At 37.3% G+C, this 13,764-nt stretch overlaps 1 non-coding gene across 1 annotated transcript; it reads right to left on the bottom strand.

Moving 5' to 3' along the window:
- Positions 1–6,960: 6,960 nt before the first annotated feature.
- Positions 6,961–7,067, bottom strand: LOC136225061 (small nucleolar RNA R71). Its single transcript, XR_010686799.1, has one exon. It is a non-coding gene; the product is annotated as a small nucleolar RNA R71 (small nucleolar RNA).
- Between the last annotated feature and the right edge of the window lie 6,697 nt (positions 7,068–13,764).

Raw genomic sequence — 13,764 nt, 5'->3', positions numbered from 1 at the left:
CTTGTCGTACTTCTTCTGTCCACCAACATGTGTCCTTACTCGGTGGCATGCTACCTTTAGATTCCCCTAGAACTTCCTTCGCTACTTCCCTTATACTATGCTCCATCTTAGTCCATATCGAATCTATATCTAAATCCATATTACAAGTCCAAATATCTTTTTTGGTCATCTCATCCACAAATTTTTGTTGATTCTCCCCTTGCAATTTCCACCACTTAATCTTAGTCTCCACTTGTGGTGTTCGTTTTCTTATACATTTCCTACTTCAAAAATCAAGCACCACTACTTTATGTTGGGTTGTCGTACTCTCACCAGGGACTGATGCGCCTTCGGTAAAGAAGACTCACTAAGGGATAAATGTACCCCGTCGTTATCAAGTAATAAAATCCTGGAAAGTCCAGGTATCGTCCACAGGATTTATTTCTGCAAGTATCGAGTTACTTGGTTTCAGGTGTTATCTAGGCTTAGGGGGTTTTGAGTTGGTTTTTCTTAAGTTAATCTACTCCTAGGTTGGATTATACTACTCCTAGCTAAGTTATCTGATTCTAACTAAGTTATTCTACGCCTAATTAAGTTACTCTACCCCTAATTAAGTTAAACTACTCCTAAGTGATCTTTTACCAATGCAATTATCCGAAGGAACATGAAGGGATACGATGATAATGAAAATAGATTGTTAAAGCAATTGAATTAAAACCTAAGTCACTTGTGTCCGAGGCGATTAACCCGACCTATCCTCCTAATGTCCCTAGTTCGTGATTCCCTTGTAAGGCCGAAACTAGCTCTAAGGCTCAGCAATTTGGGCTTAATCTTCTATAGGGTCGTCAATCCTATAGGCACTGACTAGGTCAGATTCAGCTCGCAATATGTGCCAACTTAATTTTGGGATTATCGAATGAGTTAAACCAATCAGACAAAGCGTAAGACAAAGATTGAAGCAATAAAATAATTGAAGAAACAAAACTATAATATATATCAAAGATGAAAAGTATTGTCACGAAGTTACAATGAGCCTAGGATTCATAACATGTATCAGAGGCTAGACAGAATGTAAAAGAAGAAAAATCCCTTTCAGGGAACCTGTCTACCAATGCAGGCGTCTTCCTAGGACTTAAGGATGGAGCTTGAGCAATCCTTGTTGAACGGAGCTTCGGAGGTGTCTTCAATGGAGGTTTGAAGGATATGGAGGAGGTGGAGAGGATTTCTCAAGATGAAAAGCTAAGAAAATTACAAAAGATAAAAGATGCCTAATTACATTGGAAAAATCCTATTTATAGGCGTGGCTCGGGCCCTTTTCTTGACCTATTTTGTGTCCTTATGCAGGTAGGAAGTCATGGGGTCCATCGTGGCGTCGTGGGGGCGGAATTGGTCTTTTTGACCAATTCCCGCAGGTCTGCTCGCCGAGCAGGGCGAGCTGCTCGGCGAGCAGGCACTGCTCGTCGCGAACAGGCACTGCCTGCTCGGCGAGCTCGCCTACGAAGGCCAGTTCGTCGAGCAGTCTAGCCCGATGCGCCCCTGCGCGGTTGCCGAATGCTAATAACGTGTTTTTCGCCCGAACTTATCCCCGTGCATGCACAAAAACTCCAGATAACATTAGTCCAAAGGCTAAATTGACCCGCCAATCACTTATTTGAGCAAACGCTTCGTTTGGTGCGACTTTTGACGGATCAATTAGCTTTAAAAGGTAACGGAATTATAATATGCATGCCATTTTGGCCGTATTTGCCTAAATTGATCATAAAACGAGCCTAAACAATGAAAAGTAAATAAAACATTTCCAATTTCTAACTAACTCACACAAAAGCATTTAAATGCGAGAATTGCTCGCTTTATTAACTAAATAACGCTAAAACCCGTCCTAAAACCGTACCCAAAGATAGGGGTTTTTGACCCCTATCAGGGACCACCTTACAATCAATATAACTCTTCCTCCAAGCACTCCTTACTAAGAAAAAGTCAATTTGGCTCGCATTACCGCCACTCCTATAGGTCACTAAGTGGGATGTTCTCTTCATAAACCATGTGTTCATGATACTCAAGTCATAGGCTGATGTGAATTCCAAAATATCATTTCCTGCTTCATTCTTATCTCCAAAACCATACCCTCCATGAACAATCTCAAACCCATCTCGCCTAGAACCCACGTGTCCATTGAGATCACCCCCCAGTACCATCTTTTCATCCCTAGGAACCTATTGCACCACTTCCTCTAAGTCCTCCCAAAAAGCTTGTCTTATAGAGACATCTAATCCTATTTGTGGCGCATATGCACTAATGACATTCACAACCTCATCCCCTATCACTAGCTTAACACTCATAATTCTATCGCTCTTCCTAGACACCGCTACTACATCATCAATATACTCCCGATCAATAAGAATACCTACTCCATTTCTACCCTTATCCTTTCCTGAGTACCAAAGCTTATAACCCCAATGAGCTATCTCTCTAGCATTGGCTCCAACCCACTTGGTTTCTTATAGGCACATTATATTGATTCTCCTCCTCTTCATAACATCTACAATTTCAATTAATCTTCCTATCAAAGAACCTATGTTCCATGTCCCAAAGCGTAACTTACTACCCTTACCCCTACCCCTACCATTACCATGGACTAGCTTATTTACCCACAACCCTTGCATATTTGACACCACCCCCGGGTCCTGGGGTGGCGCTCCGCTTCGGGGCGACGACCTAGCAACCCTTGCACATTTATCACTACACCCAGGTCTAGAAAGTGCAGCGCGTCGCTGAGTAGGGAACGCCCCCACGATATTTATATTGTGGTTCATGTCATAAGATGTGACTAAGTTTTACGCTGGCCGCCACAAACCTACCACAACCATAAAATAATAAAATTCAAATTTTACATATAACCCTTTGATGGGGATTGTTTAACTATGGCCATTTGATTAAAATCAATCAATCCTTATCCCTATTTATTTGAGCCTAATGTTAACCCAAAATATACCTAAAATATCATCAATAATTACATCAATATTGCTACGAATTTATGCTATTTATAACTGTTTAGGAAGCTTTTAGTCTCGAATATGTTTCTTTCTTGTAAGGTACATAAATATTTGGTAAAATCCAAATAGGAACGAAAAGAGCTCGAAAACAGAAGAAAAACCCTACAAAAGGAGTCGAAGACGACAGAAATTAATAACGCCAAATCGAGGATGCGAACGAAAGCAGAAGAACCGAAAAACGTTCCGTGCCGCGACCGCGGCCCCTAAATTCACGGTCACGACACGCGTTCCTGATAGGGGCATTTCGTCCCTATCTTTTAGCGTGATTTACGGTTTAATTTTAGAAGAAATAAATAAGTTTAATTACAAAAATAGAGTGTTTTAATAAAATAACAAAATAAAAATAAATTCCTTACTTTCGGTTAATTTTCCTTATTTTTGATTAATATTAGAAAATAAAACGTCAAGCTAACTCGGCTCTCAAAGATTTGTATTTCAGGTACGGGGAAGGAGTGAAAATCTACTCAAATACGCGGGGCGTATCATTATTTACGCGGGGCGTATCGTCATTTACGCGGGGCGTAAAACATGGTGTCAGAAATAATTGCCTTATCCGCAGGCACCATGTGGAAATGACTCAGCATACGCGGGGCATATGACACTTTACGCGGGGCGTATGACACATGTCGGAAATGATTGGCCTAATCCTGAAAGTCAGACTGCATTGTCTCCCAGAGTCAACTCTCCTTACGCGGGGCGTACCACCATATACGCGGGGCGTAAAAGGCAGTTCTTCAACGTAAAGAGATCAGAGACTCTTTTACGCGGGGCGTACTTCAGCTACGCACGGCGTAAAAGCTCCAATTCAAGCAATAAAACTCCAGAGACTCAAACACGCGGGGCGTACAATCCTTTACGCAAGGCGTTCTTGAGACAACAAGACAACGAATTGGTCCACATGCAGGAGATTTCTGACGGAATGAGCATTTACGCGGGGCGTAGACCAATGTACGCGGGGCGTATCATGGGATTTCTGCACCAAATAATGTTTCTCCATACTTGTGCTTTGTGAAATTACAAACTTGCCCTTGCTTGATGTCTATAAATAAGAAGCTCTTGAACTTCATTAGACACCAATTACATACTAGAGAGCTACACTATACTCTTTTCTTTCCTTGTAATTTAGATTCAAATTTTGTAAGTTAAACTCTCCCCCTCGAGAGCTTGTTCGTTGTTCCGGCGTTCCATTGACGCTCCGTTCCACCATTCATCACCAAGCTCGAGAGTTCCACCTCCATGACCTAAGAGACGGCTTTGAGTCCGGTTAGCTAGTTCCAAGGGCAGATTCTCCCTTTTTACTTGCTAATTAGCTTGTACTCTTCATATGTACTAGGCTTGGTTGTATTTCATCTAATCACTTTCCATATTTATAATTTATGATTTATAATCTTTATTTCCCTTTATGTGTTAATGTTTATTGCTTGTTTTGATATTGATAATTGATTATTGTGTAGGAGAACGCGATTACCGCCGCCATTCGGGCTATCTTTAGGGAGTTATATAGGTGTTGCCTTACGGGAAGTGACAAACCGGAAACCGTAGGAATTGACAAGCCACGGAACTTACGGGCCTTAGTTTCTAATTCCCCCGCGTTAGACACGCCTTGACTAGGAATCACGTAGTCTAAGTGCTTCACGGGTCGGTTCTACTACACTTGTCGTCTTTGCAAGAGTAAACTATTATCCGTATACATTTAGAGTCATCATTTATCATGGTTATAACTTATCATACTCATCTCACTTCATAGAGTTTTAGCTACATAAATCTGTGTCGCCAATAATGAGGAATAGTGTGTAGTTGTGTCTTACTTAACCCAAAGTAATTACCGCTTAAATAACATACGAAACCAAGTCGTCTAATACTTATAACTATAAATCCCGTGGATTCGATACCCGGTCTTAACCGGATTATTACTTGATACGACGGGGTACACTTGCCCCTAAGTAGTCGTGACGTCTAGTAGATATAAAGCACTTAGAAAGACCACATCCATATTCATAGCGCAAACATCGTAATATACATTTTGTCGTAGAAAAGCACTACTAGCGTCGCGCTATCAGTTCCCCAGCTTTTCCTTCCTTCGTTTGAAGACCAATTGATGCTCCCCCATTCTCGGTAGAGAATTTAATATTCTCGGTACAAGCAGGAGTTTTTAGAAGCCTAGTTACACACTTTCGTTTTCGACGAAACGCGATCGTTCGGGTGGATAAAGACGTCCTTTCGCAACGGACACGATCCTTCACAACGGACACGACACTTCAATCAAGACTCTCCAACATCTATAAATAAAGAGTTGATGGAGAGTTGAAGATATGTAGAAAAAGAGATTAGTATAGAATTTATGTAGAAATTCTGAGTCAAGTGATTCAGAAGTTAGATTTCGATTCTGTAAAAAGCAATATACTGTACACACATTGTTTATTCAATAATAACAAGGTTAGTAGCGTTTAGACATTGTTCCAGTTTAGTTTTCGTTTTGGTAGTAGACCGACCCAGTCTCTATTACGAAGATTCAGCGAGAAGATTGAGTAGAGGATCCGCCCCTGAGCCTGACAAACTCTAACGAAACCCAAAGAAAGGATTGACAACCCATTCACTTGCAAGTCGTCGAATGTTTCCATGCTCCATGTTCTCTGTAAACTTGTATCAATTTATATTTCATCTAATAAAGTCCGTTCTATTCAATAGATTTTTATGCAGCACTTATAGTAACCAATCCACTAAAGTGACTGCTGGTGTTTTCATTAAAACGTATTTAATCCAAAATCTTTACAAGAAAACTTTGTTGAACACTTAGGCAAATTATTATCTCGAAAGAGTTTTAATTTGATTAAGGGCAACTATCCCGAAAGGGTTTTGTCATGTTCAAAGCCAATTAATTAGAGGTTCCGTCATTTATTTCATCTTTATAATTCGTACAAAGTTTAAAGTTGTTTTCTTTGCTTAATGCAAACAAATACATCTATTTACTTTTCTAAAAAGTACTAAACGTTCCTATCTTGCAAATTCATTCTTAAATCAGAATATTTTCTAACGTTTTCATAATCTAATCTAATTCTCATTCTAGCAAATTTCAAAACCAAAACCGATTAAACGATTTTTCCATATTATAAACCTAAAAGTAAATTTAACCGATTGTAAATAAGTTTTGTTTAAAAAATGTTCCCTGTGGGATCGATATCTTTTATTACTACAAGCGTATACCGTGCACTTGCGGAAATCGCTCAACAAGTTTTTGGCGCCGTTGCCGGGGAACGCCAAAATTTTTGACAAAATTTTAAATTTTTCGTATTTTATTACGAACCTAGGTTTATTCATACTTATTCAAACTTTTATATTTTATTTATTTTCAATTACTAACATATTTATTTTTCAAATTCTGTTTTGTAGGTAGTTTCGGTTCGTGCGAAATTTTAAGTTCATGCGCAGTTCTCGAAGTTCAGGCACGTCACCAAATCCTATTGACCTAGAAATTGAAAGAACTCTTAAAAAGAACAAGAAAGAAAAGAAAAAGAAAAACAAAACCCCAATAAAAACTAGAATTACTGAGCCAGAAGTTATGGCCACACTTATGGATTACGCTAGGCCAGGAGTGGCCGGTGTAACAAACAGTATAGTTAGGCCCCAAATTAATGCAAACCAATTTGAAATTAAGCATGCGTTGCTTAATATGTTGCAAAATAACGTAACATTTTACGGGTTACCTAACGAAAATCCTAATACCCATTTGACAAATTTCTTAGAAATTTGTGACACTTTTAAAATACCGAATGTGACTGCAGAAGCAATCAATCTTCGCCTTTTTCCTTTTACTTTGAAGGATCGAACCAAAGAATGGCTAACTTCTATGCCAGCCGCATCAATTGAGACTTGGGAGCAATTAGCCCAAGCATTTTTATCAAAAAAATTTCCTTTAGCAAAAACCGCAAGAGTCATTAAAGAGTTAACATCTTTTTCTCAAAATGATAATGAAACTCTTTATGAGGCTTGGGAACGTTTTAAAGAACTTCAACGTTTATGCCCACACCACCAATTGCCCGCTGAACTTTTAATGCAAACATTTTATAATGGACTAAATCCTACAACTAGAGGTTCATTGGACGCTATGTCTGGAGGGTTATTCATGAAGAAAACATCTGCCCAAGCAAGAGAGCTTTTGGAGGAAATGGCAATCAACAGCAGTATGTGACCCGCGGAACGTGGACACGTACCATTAGCGAAACCATCATCCTCAACTACTTCATCAGTTAAAGGTATAGTGAATCTTGATCCAGTAGCGATGCTGCAAGCCCAATTTTCTGCCTTATCGCACAAAATTGATAGGTTTATGGCACCGTGTGATTCTAATGGTAAGCCAATCCAAACGGATGTGGACTACGAAGGTATGAGCGAAATTGAACAGGTAAACTTTGTCCAAGGGCAAAACCAAAATAATAACCCTTATTCCAATACATATAATCCTAGATGGAGAAATCATCCTAACTTTAACTGGAGAGATAATAATAATAATGCTAATGCCAATCAAAATCGTACTACTAATTATCAAAATCAATCAAGAGATACGATTAGCACTTTATCTTCTAAAATCGACAAATTTATTGATGCTATGAGCGGAAAAATAAGTAATCACGACGATGGTGTTAAACGGATCGAGAATAAATTCGATCAGCTTATTAAAAACCAATCATCTAGCATCCATAATTTGGAGATTCAAATTGGACAACTCGCTAAATCAATTCCATCCCGCAAAGAGGGAAGTCTTCCAAGCCATACGGAAGAAAATCCGAAAGAGCATGTTAAGGTTATTACTCTTCGTTCAGGGAAAAATTACTTAGGCCCGGAAATGCCCGGAAATTCGACCTTACCTGGAACTGATTTACTGAAGCCCAAAGAAGATACATTAAAATAAAAAGATACACCAATTGACTCTAGTACAAAAACTTTTGTACCCAAACCACCTTTTCCACACAAAGTCCGCAATAAGGACTATGACAAACAACTTTTAACATTTTTACAAACTTAAGAATTTGCATATTAATTTAACGTTTATGGATGCGATTACGCAAATTCCCAATTATGGTAAATTCCTCAAAGATTTAATTTCAAAGAAAATCAGTTGGGAAGGAATTTCATCCATTTCACTAACTGAAGATTGTAGTTCAATTGTGTCAAGTAATTTGCCCACAAAACTCAAGGATCCCGGATGTTTTACCATTCCGTGTAAATTGGGAGATATTGAATTTCCCAGTTGTCTCTGTGATTTAGGAGCAAGCATTAACTTGATGCCTTTATCTATTTTTAATAAGTTAGGCTTAGAAGAATACATCAAATGTACCAATATGGTTTTGCAATTAGCGGATCAAACCACTAAAAGACCATACAGTATAATTGAGGATGTTTTAGTTAAAGTTGACAAATTTATTTTTCCTACCGATTTCGTTATTTTAGATTTTGCTTATGACGTAAATTGTCCGCTAATCTTTGGTAGACCGTTCATGAACACGGGACGTGCTCTAGTTGATGTGTCGGAAGGGAAGGTAGTTTTAAGAATAGGAGATGATAAGATCGAGTTTGATATGAATCAAGCGATGAGATATCCTATGGAGGATTTCGCTTGTATGAAACTTGATTTAATTGAAGAATGTGTAAATGACATTGTTCAAAAAGAAGAAATAATAGAACCTATAATGAGTGAGGAACTAAAAGATAAGGACCCAGAACCTTTGATTCGAGAAGATGGACCAGTTCCGCCTTCAATTATAGTTCCACCTAAATTAGAACTTAAAGAATTACCAAGTCATTTGAGGTACGCTTTCTTAGGCGAAGGCGATTCTCTACCTATAATTATCTCTAACAAATTAACACAAGTCCAAGAAGAGAAATTGAAAGAAGTTGTTAGAAATAGGATAGGAAGTATGGGTTGGCAAATTTCAGACTTAAAAGGTATTAATCCGAGCATTGTAATGCACAGAATTCACTTAGAAGAAGATAAGCCACCTAAAGCGGATAGGCAAAGACGCCTAAATCCGAATATGAAAGAAGTAGTAAAAAATGAGATTACTAAACTTCTGGACAATGGAATCATCTACCCTATTTCGGATAGTGAATGGGTTAGTCCAATCCATTGCGTACCTAAAAAGGGAGGCATAACAGTTGTAAGGAATGAAGAAGGTGAATTAATACCTACGCGAACCACCACTGGTTGGAGGGTTTGTATAGATTATAGAAATTTAAATAAAGCAACTAGGAAAGATCATTTTCCTCTTCATTTCATTGATCAAATGATCGAAAGGATAGCTGGTCACGCTTTCTACTGTTTTCTAGATGGTTACTACGGATTCTTTCAAATATACATTTACCCGGATGACCAAGATAAAACAACCTTCACATGTCCTTACGGAACATTTGCATATAGAAGAATGCCCTTTGGTCTATGTAACGCACCTGCAACATTTCAACGTTGTATGACTGTGATTTTTAATGATTTCATTGAAGATATCATGGAAGTTTTTATGGACGATTTTTCAGTTTATGGAGATTCTTTTGATTCGTGCCTAGAAAACTTGGATAAAGTTTTGTCTAGGTGTGAAGAAACAAATTTGGTATTAAACTGGGAAAAATGTCATTTCATGGTTGACGAATGAATTGTTTTAGGTCACAAAATATCTGAAAAAGGATTAGAAGTAGATAGAGCAAAAACCTCAGTAATAGAGAAATTACCCCCTCCAACTACTGTTAAGGGAGTAAGATCATTTTTAGGACATGCCGATTTTTACAGAAGATTTATTAAGAATTTTTCTGTAATTTCCAAACCACTCACTAATCTACTCATGAAAGATTCTACCTTTGATTTTAATGAAGATTGCGTTAAAGCTTTCGAAACATTAAAAACAGCTTTAGTCAGTGCACCTATTATTGCTAAACCCGATTGGGATTTACCATTTGAAATTATGTGTGATGCAAGTGACTTAGCTGTCAGATGTGTTTTAGGACAAAGGAAGGATAAGAAACTTCATGTCATTTATTATGCAAGTCACACACTTTCCGGTGTACAATTAAACTACACCACAACTGAGAAAGAAATGTTAGCTGTAGTTTTTGTGTGTGATAAGTTTAGGTCATACTTGTTAGGTTCGAAAGTTATTATTTACACTGATCATACATCATTAAGATATTTATTTGCTAAAAAGGATGCAAAACCACGTCTAATTAGATGGGTTTTATTGTTACAAGAATTTGATATAGAAATAAAAGACAAAAAGGGACTAGAAAACCTTGTCGCCGATCATCTATCGAGACTTGAAGATGAGAACGGTCCCATAGGTGAAACTAACGATATACGAGATGATTTCCCTGATGAACATCTCTATCAAATGAAAAGCGTCATGTCACCATGGTATGCAGATATTGCTAATTATCTTGCAGCCAATATTGTTCCGGAAGGATTAAATTTCCAACAAAAGAAGAAATTTTTCTTCGACATTAAACAGTACTTTTGGGAAGATCCTTTTTTGTTCAAGACCTGTGGTGACGGGATAATTAGGAGATGCGTTGGTGAAAATGAATATGAATCCATAATGTCGGAATGCCATTCTAGCTCTTATGGAGGACATAATGAAGCTAACAAGACAGCAGTTAGAATATTTGAATGTGGTTTCTTTTGGCCTACGATGTTTAAAGACGTCCGTTCATTTATTACTCGTTGTGATAAGTGTCAAAGAATAGGAAATCTAGGAAGAAAAGATGAGATGCCCCTCACAACCATATTAGAAGTTGAAATCTTCGATATGTGGGGAATAGATTTCATGGGACCTTTTCCCCCTTCTTTTGGTAAAACTTACATATTAGTTGCCGTTGATTATGTTTCAAAGTGGGTTGAAGCAATTACAACCCCGACGAGCGATTCTAAAGTTGTCATCAATTTTCTTGACGATATATTTTGTAGATTTGGTTGTCCAAGAGTCATCATAAGTGATGGTGGTACTCATTTTCTAAACCGAAGTTTTGAAACACTTATGAAAAAATATGGAGTACGCCACCGCGTATCAATGCCATACCATCCTCAGTCAAATGGTCAGGCGGAGATATCAAATAGAGAACTCAAATGGATTCTAGAGAAAACAGTTTCATCCTCAAGAAAAGATTGGTCTTGTAAACTAAATAATGCGTTATGGGCATACCGTACTGCATTGAAAACACCAATAGAAATAACTCCATACCGTTTAGTGTATGGGAAGGCATGTCATTTGCCAGTCGAATTAGAACATAAAGCCTATTGGGCTATTAGAGAACTTAACTTTGATTTACGACAAGCAGGTAAGAAACGTTTGCTCGACTTAAATGAGTTAGATGAGTTACGCCATCTATCTTACGAAAATGCAAAGATTTATAAAGAAAAAGTGAAAAAATGGCACGATGCCAAAATTAAAGTCAAACTCTTTATTGTTGGGGATCAAGTGCTGTTATTTAATTCACGACTTCGTTTATTTCGAGAAAAACTTAAGTCCAGATGGATAGGACCATATTTAGTCGTCAAAACATTCGATTATGGTTCTTTGGAACTGGAAGGTCCTAACGGAATTCGTTTCAAAGTTAATGGTAATCGATGTAAAAGCTATTACGAAAATATTTCACAAATAGAAATTCCGTTCGTAACAAGATTTTCTGACGTATAAATCACTCAGTTTTTCGATCACAGTTTATTTTTTTTTATTTCTTTTTATATTTTTGTTCATTTTATTTTATTTTTATTTAATTTTATTTTTTTTCAAATGCCAATTTTTGGGATTAGATAACTTTATGTTATGATTTATATGCATAAAATATGTTTATTTCATGATTTTAGATTTAATTTAAGGAAATTAGAATGAAATTGAAGTTTCAGACAATTCTCTGCCGAGAATTCTATTTTTCAGACTTGTCCAAATAGGTCAGATTTTCTCTAAACTTACCGAGAATCATAAATTCTCTACCGTGAATCAAGACATAGCTTACGACGCCTGATTTCCGTAAGGAAATCAGCGGGTCGCGACCGCGAATTCAGAATTCTCGGTCGCAACACGCGTAATTCCTGCACCTTTAAAGTCTGAAACATCCTAAACCTTTCGACAAACCTCTTGACAACTGAAACCTTAAGTTTCTTCGTTCCCGAAAGGTGTCATTTTATACCTTTTCATGATTAAAACAACACCTCCTTTCATCTAAAACTCTTATAAATTAGTCCTAGAGGATTCAAGTTCTGTTACAATTCTTTTCATCTTTATCAGACCTCTGATTTCTTCAAAACACTATTTTTTTTATTTAGTAACAGAAACCTTGTTTCCTTCAAACCAACACCATGCCTACCAAATACAAACCTTCAAGGCACAATGCTGTCTCAAGCAATAAACGCCCAGACTTATCCAAGCGATATGGGGCGCCTTTTCCTATCTTCAATCACGATGAAGGTAGGCGTTATTGGAATCTCCGTTACAAATTCTTCATCGGAATGTTGTATATGGATGAATTTCTTAACAGCCAATTAGGCATTACTGATGACATGAGCCGCTATATGGAACGCCTAGGGTGGACAAAATTCGCCCAAATGCGATTTCCAATAATAGGCGACTGGATACTCGAATTCTTCTGCACCGTGCGTTTCACTAATAAACGATGAGTACGTCTCAATTTTCATCGAGAAGGCGAAATCTTTACTTTCGGCTATCCCGAGTTGCATGCTTGGTTTGGTTTTCCCCCGAGGGATACAATCAAACGTCATCCTGGACGAGACATGACATCCTCGGACATTTGGAGAATGCTCACTGGTTTCTGGCGATTCAATTCAAAACTCGCCTATAATCACTCTTTTCGCTCCAACTCCATGCTGTATTTGCACAAATTCCTGTGTCACAGTTTATTCGGGCGCACATTCAGTAGTGTGGTCCGCGACACAGAACTTTATGTCCTTGGAGATATATTCCAGGGAAATGCAGTAGATTCTTCAAAGATTCTGATGGAGGGTCTTGTCGCCGCTTCTCGATCCAAGGATAAGAAGATTGGGTTCAGCAATATAATCTGTGGAATAATTCTTGGTACAAAGGGTGCCATTGATGTTCCCTGGAGTGATGATGAATTCTTCCCGACAATTGACTATGAATTTCTCGAGCCCGAAGGACTTGTAAAACGTGTCTTTCGAGCAGGGCCTCACTTTCTGTCTGCACCGGAACGTGAAACTTTCGTGTAGTATCAAATTGATCGTATTAAGGCCAGAAATATCCCGCTTGATAGGGATGAGTATATAGAATAGTTTAGGTTTATAGTTATTTTTCTTTTTGTAAATATTTGTGTGTTTTTGTATTATTTGGTTTTATTCTTTGTTTTTATAATTTTATTTTATTCAATAAAGTTCTATTTCATTTTAGTTCATTTATTAATTTTACAAAAGTTAGATTAGGTTTTCCATTTCCTATATAATCATGGTTAAATCTATATAAAATCTATAATATTGAACAATCATGGGTTTCTTAATTAAAACATATATCCACACTAAATCCAATTTTCACAATCTTCATTCATTTAGTTTAAAACATTAATTCATTCAATTGATTAAATTCATATTATTAATATATATTTATATGCACTTATTATGCACTTAATATGATTCTCTTAACTTATATGCATCAATGACAATTTAAGTTTCATTAATTATTCATAAACCAATTTATTACACTTTAATTCAATTTCTTAAGGGTAA

This window comes from Euphorbia lathyris, chromosome 3 (assembly GCF_963576675.1).
Source record: "Euphorbia lathyris chromosome 3, ddEupLath1.1, whole genome shotgun sequence".
Taxonomy (NCBI): domain Eukaryota; kingdom Viridiplantae; phylum Streptophyta; class Magnoliopsida; order Malpighiales; family Euphorbiaceae; genus Euphorbia; species Euphorbia lathyris.
The sequence above is the reverse complement of the archived record's forward strand: the minus strand, read 5'-3'. Positions and strand labels throughout refer to the sequence as shown.